Here is a 6,012-nt window from a genome sequence, read left to right as displayed (position 1 = left end):
TGCTTTGGAGTTTGGAGCAGGTATTCACTAATCAAATGTCATCTGCCAGGGTTCCGATAATTAGGCATATAAAAAATTTCACCAGCTGGAGAAAGGACTTGTGTTTCCTTTTTGTAAACGCTGCTGCTGCTGACCTGGTACTTTGATTGCTATTATCATGCTTGGGTTCACATAATCAGCTTTAAAATTGTTGTAAGTTTAATGTTATTCTTAAAACTGGAAGTCAGAGCTGTTGGCGTAACCATCTCAAATATGCCATGTTTTTGATAAAATTATTCCTCGTTAGGTATTGGCAGGCAGCCCGTCCACAGGGTAAGCAGCTGGATTTTTATGCATTTTGGTGGATGTTTGTGTGTTCTATTGTGATTTTGATATCTTTTCTTCTGCGAGCATTTGTGTTCACTTTGGAAACCTCTCCACTGCAGTTATTGCCTCCACTAAGCTGAAAGATGATCTGTCGAAGGCACATACATTAAGAATCACTAGCTTGTGGAATGTCTGATTCCAATTTTAGAATGTCCATCACAAATGACTAAGTACGAAGTTTTCGAACATTCAGTCATTTGAGGACATCATTAGGATTCTCTATCAGAAAAATTGATGTTGGTTCATTTAAACGTCGGCAGAAAGAATGATGAGGAATTTTTCACGAAGTTGAAGCTAAAAACAAATGGCTCCGCCTCTGACCATGGCTGCAATTGATTAGATGAAGGAAAATTGTAATGGAGCTCCAGTATGTATCACAGAGTTCAGACCTAGCTCGAGTCAGAACAGGTTTACTGAATTGTGTTGGGTTCTTGCTTATCATGAAAATGTTGATGTCGAAATTCCTTCCTCGGTGCCACACTGTAGTCAAGTTGGGCATGGATGTAACACAATCACGACGGTGACCCAGCAAGACACAATCAATAGTCAGCAAGACCCACCAAATGACTGTAGTAGGTGAGTCTAAATTGCAACCAAATTTGGTTCTCATTGGATCCAGGTCAAGTTAGGCTACACTCTGGAACTGTTTGTAGTGCTTTTTGTGCCTAGATTTCATTTTGAGGAAGAAGCTATATCCATTACAAAATATGGAGAAATCCTGCACGAAAATGGATCAAGACAAACAAAGAAGCAACACTAACCAAATTAAGTATGATAAGAATTAATGCTTTCCAAGAGATCAAACCAGGGCTAGCCAGATTCAAGATAATAATAAGTTCCATGGAAGTTGTCAGCCAAAGGAGGGAGGCCTAGGTACTAAAAATCTTGAGGATTGGAATCTTATTAACGAAGATCGGATGAAGTCGTGGAAGCTTATAACGTGGCATATAACCGTTGGCGGAAGTCAGGTCTCAGATGTCTGAAATCTACGACCGGAATCTCACCACTGTGGAAAGAACATGCAAAAACTTGACAGGCTTTTAGAACTGTATTGCATTTAAGGTGTATGGTGATTGCATCCGCTTTTGGGATGGACTCGAGGCTGCTAACGCTTCTATTCTCTCAAACTCTAGATTCATGTCTGCAGAGTGAAAGCGACGTTGGCTTCTCCATGGAAATATATGGTAGGGAGCTTCGATGGTGCCTTGATCTCAAAGGGCCACTCAGTTATGAAGCTGACCAGGAACTCAACACCCTCATTGAGCTCCTGGCTAATGGAAGGCCTACAAGGGCAGCAGATAAGCCTTTCCGAAAGTTGAACACCGAACAAGACCTATTCTTGTGTGTCATCGTTTGTCAGGTGTATCAGTAGTTGTGGCCTGCTTTGCTCTTGCTTCAAGGCCCCAGGAAAGTGAAAGGACTGGAGAAGATTAAGATACCCAATTGGCTGCTGTTATAAAGAAGGTTACACACCGAGGATCTGTTACAGAGGAAAGTTTGGCTGGTTTGTCTACATGTCCACTGTGTGAGTCAAAGCCGGAGTCTGGAAGACCATCTCTTCTTTCTTATCAACTTTGCTAGATCCATTTGGGCGACAATCAAGTCTTGTATTGGCTTCAAGGGAAGACCAGCTTCTGTGCATTCTCTCTGGACTGTATGGAGGAAAGAAGAATCGCTGTGGGGAAGATGAAAGCCTGGGACCAGCCTCTAATGGCTATTATTTGCTAGAAAATATTGAAGGAACGCAATGACAGGGTGTTGTTGGGGAGAAAGAAAATGGATTGCCTGTGCTGTCACAAGGATGCAGAGAAGCATTACATCATGCTTGAATGTTCTACGTGTTTATTGAAGAACCATGACTGTAATCTGTAAAACGCTTGCCTTTTGTAATCTATAAATGTTCCTCCTCTATTTTACACAAAAAGAAAGTTTCTATGACAAGGGGAATGAACTAAAAGTACCTAAATCCTTTCAAAATCAGAGCTAATTGTTGTGCTGCTTATAGAATCTCGACAGAGCATACCAATCCTTTTTGCCTACCGAAACCTCCATCCTCCCACTTGCTAATCGACTTGTCGCCTCTTCTTCCAAATTCCATCCCTCGGACTCTACACACGAGATGGGGCAAACATTTTGGCCAATTTCATTCCTGTTGGGTGCATACAATATATTTTTTTAACAAGTTTCACCTTTTTTTTTATCAAACTCATTCTTTGTTTTAAAATACTTTTATATTTGTCCATCTAATATTAGGGTGCATCGGACAACTGATAGAAATATGGTTCGAGTTCATCCATTTATATCCATTTTATTCTTTTGTCCATTATCATTTGTTTCTATTTTCTATATATATCTTATTTTTGCTTTATTATTTTTATGTGATATTTCATTCTTTACTCAAAAATCATGATAGTTATTTGTTATTGATTTATTCATTTTTTTTAAAAAAATACTAAATGTGCACCGTATGTATTTGTGTCCTAGTAATAACAAAAAACAATTAAGCCAAATTCAGATTATGGCTAGTTATGCCTTGTCCTCAAAAATATTGTAAGTGCTTAATATTAGCTCATAAGAAGTTGTCTTAATTATATAAATAAACATAAACAAGAGTAATTTATGAACTAGCACTAGGTAGTATTGTTATCTTTGTGAATGGAAACTCATGTTGTACATCTGAACAAGCTTTTTGCAAACTACCCTTGCAACTATAGTTTATTATACATTTGCCTTCAAAATTCACTATTTGCATCTATACCTTTCAATATATATACTATATTATATGGATACTCTTTTTGTTAGATTTTTGGTTGATGGTGTTAGTAAATAACCATTTTGAGGATACAATAACTTTACTAATCTTTTGCATTAATATTCTTATAAACTTCTAAGTTTTTACTACAAACTGAATATTAAATATTTTCAGGAGTATTAATGTAAATGAATAATAGTGTCAAATGATATTCAAGCATAGGGGAATTCATGCAAAAAAAAGGATCATTTGAGGGTACACATAAAAATAATAATTTTTTGAGGGTAAATATGTAATAAGCCATATTCGCAAGGAGGTTTTTTTGCCAATATAGCTTATTGCAAATAAAAAAAAATATATTTAGATAAATAAGGACCGAAAAAATAGTTGGTATTCTAAAATTTGATTCTATTCTTTAATTAAAGATTTATTTATAATATCAACATTTTTTTTCGAGATATAATTAGTTAAATTAAATCTTATGTAGTGCTTCATTTGATGTCCAAATTATAAAACTGTACTCGCTGTGTCGATTCCCTCTCTTCCTTTGCCATTTCATTCTGATTCACATTCTAATTTTCTTTCAATTCTATGAACCAAACATGATGGTGTGCTTCCACCTCAAAATGATTCTTTAACGACTTTGTGCAAATCAAATATGCTTTACTCTTGATGCCTTTCCTTACACGATTAGGCATACTCTTTACAAGATGCTATTCCTTAAGAGCCACAATAGGCTATGCTTATAAAAAAGGCAGTATCAGAAGCATGTGCATGACTCAAAATTAAAGTATTATACGACTTTCTTCTTGAATCATTTATGAGTTGAAATTGTCATCACATATGACATTACATACACGTTGCTCGCCACTATTACCGGTCACCAAAAAAGTCTCTGCTCAACCATTGCAATCAAATGATTTATTTGCTCACACTAATCTCCCGTGAGTTAAGGCCAACAGAATCAAAAGAGAGGATACAACTCAGTGGAAAAGGAACAGTAGTATGGCTAGTCCAGAAGGTCTCTCCGGAATGATGGGCTGCATCAAAGGTAACCTAGTCAGCAGACCTATTCACCTCCCTGTACATATATACAGTCTGAAAGGCATCACACTTTCTCATCAGCCAACAAATTTTTCGAATATTTAGCATGCTTGATGGATGAGATTTGCATGCCTAGGCCTAGTGAAGAAGTCAAAGTGGAGTCATCTTTTAACCCTTGAACTAATCAATTATAAAGAAAATATAAAAACATATATTCTCAGCTGCTGGATTGAGATCTAACAACAACACACATTAATTCAAATCTGTACACGTGCAAGCCAGAGAAGGCTGCCGGTTGCACGTGCCACCAGTCCCTTTACTTGAAAAACAAACCATTCCGACTTAAATGGGCCTCCAAATTAAGTAAGCTGTGCACAACAAGCCCAGGCTCGGCAAGATTGGGAGCGATCCAAGTACTGTTCAAAATAAATAAATGAGTAAATTATAAAAACTTCCTTGAGGATTATTTTTACTAGCACTTATACTCGATAGTTTGTAAAACTCACACTTACATCAAGTTAGGTTAACAGCATTATGAATCCGTTTACCTCATATAAAAAGTCAAAATTGCTCATGAGCGATGAATAAAATTACAAAAAATCTTGAGATTAGAGATAAAATATACTTATATCTAATAGTTTGAAGAACCTGCGCTTATCCTCCTTAGGTTTATTTTGATCTAACACTTTAACTCATAGTTTAAATATTAGCAAAATCATTAACTTAAATGGAACTTAAATGCCACACCAGAGAAAATTTAGAAAATGACAAACTAGCTTTTAGTAATATAACATATATCTAAGGTGGAAAACAGCACTGAGTCTAGAGTTTGATCTTGATAAATCACTAGAAAAGGATTATGTGCAAAGGAAAAAAAACAATCTTGATTTCTCAGGCAAGTAGATGCCTCTAAAATTTTCTGTTATAAGAAATTAATATCAAGAGTTTTATCGGTTGAGCCAGCCTGTTTATGGTCCAAGCAAGGCTATCGAACCGCAACTGATGCATCCTCTAAAAAAAGAGTTTTCACGTATATACTGATTTAGATTATTTTGATGATAGACTGATAAAATTATCATAATTCTACGTATAGACATAGGAATCGTCATTCATAATGATAATGTTTAAGGAATCATGTCTACAATATTGGACAAGTAAAATTTAAAATCAGCAAATGATACATCGGCATTCCTGATCAAGAATAAGATTATGAATGCTCGTTGCTGGATGCTAGTCAAGAATAAAATTATGGATGCTCATTGCCAGATGCCAATTGGTTAGAAAGGTTGTCGTCAGTCGTTCGTTAGGAAGAGATGCTTATGGTGGGATGACGAAGCAAGAAAGAAATCATGGCTACTCAATCTAAGAGAAAAGAAGATTCTTAAAGACTAAAGACTTCAAAAAGATCGAGGAGTCAGGAAAGTAAAAAAAGAAGCATATTTTTTTATAGAAGTGATTTTGACTTTTTACAACACATAAATAGTTTTCTTAACGCTGTCAATTTAACGGGATAAAACAGTAGATTTTATAAAATACTGGGTATAAAGATAATAAACCTAAACCTTCAAAAAAAATTATAAGATTATTTTAGTTATTTTAATTTTTTTGCTAATATGGCATTTAGGCCTAACAGTTTGGCTAATACTGTCTTAAGATATGGGGCAAAGTATTGGATAAAAATAAACTTTCAGAATAAACATAGATTTTTTATATTATTACATGTAAATATAATTTATTCTCTAAAAGATTTTTATAATATTTTAAATAAATAAAACAAAAGAAATAGGATTTTGGTTAGAAAAGCGAAAGGGAGAGAAAGAAAAACATTTTATTTTGCTTTATACATATAT

This window comes from Phoenix dactylifera, chromosome 3 (assembly GCF_009389715.1).
Source record: "Phoenix dactylifera cultivar Barhee BC4 chromosome 3, palm_55x_up_171113_PBpolish2nd_filt_p, whole genome shotgun sequence".
Lineage (NCBI taxonomy): Eukaryota > Viridiplantae > Streptophyta > Magnoliopsida > Arecales > Arecaceae > Phoenix > Phoenix dactylifera.
Note: the sequence above shows the minus strand (reverse complement) of the source record.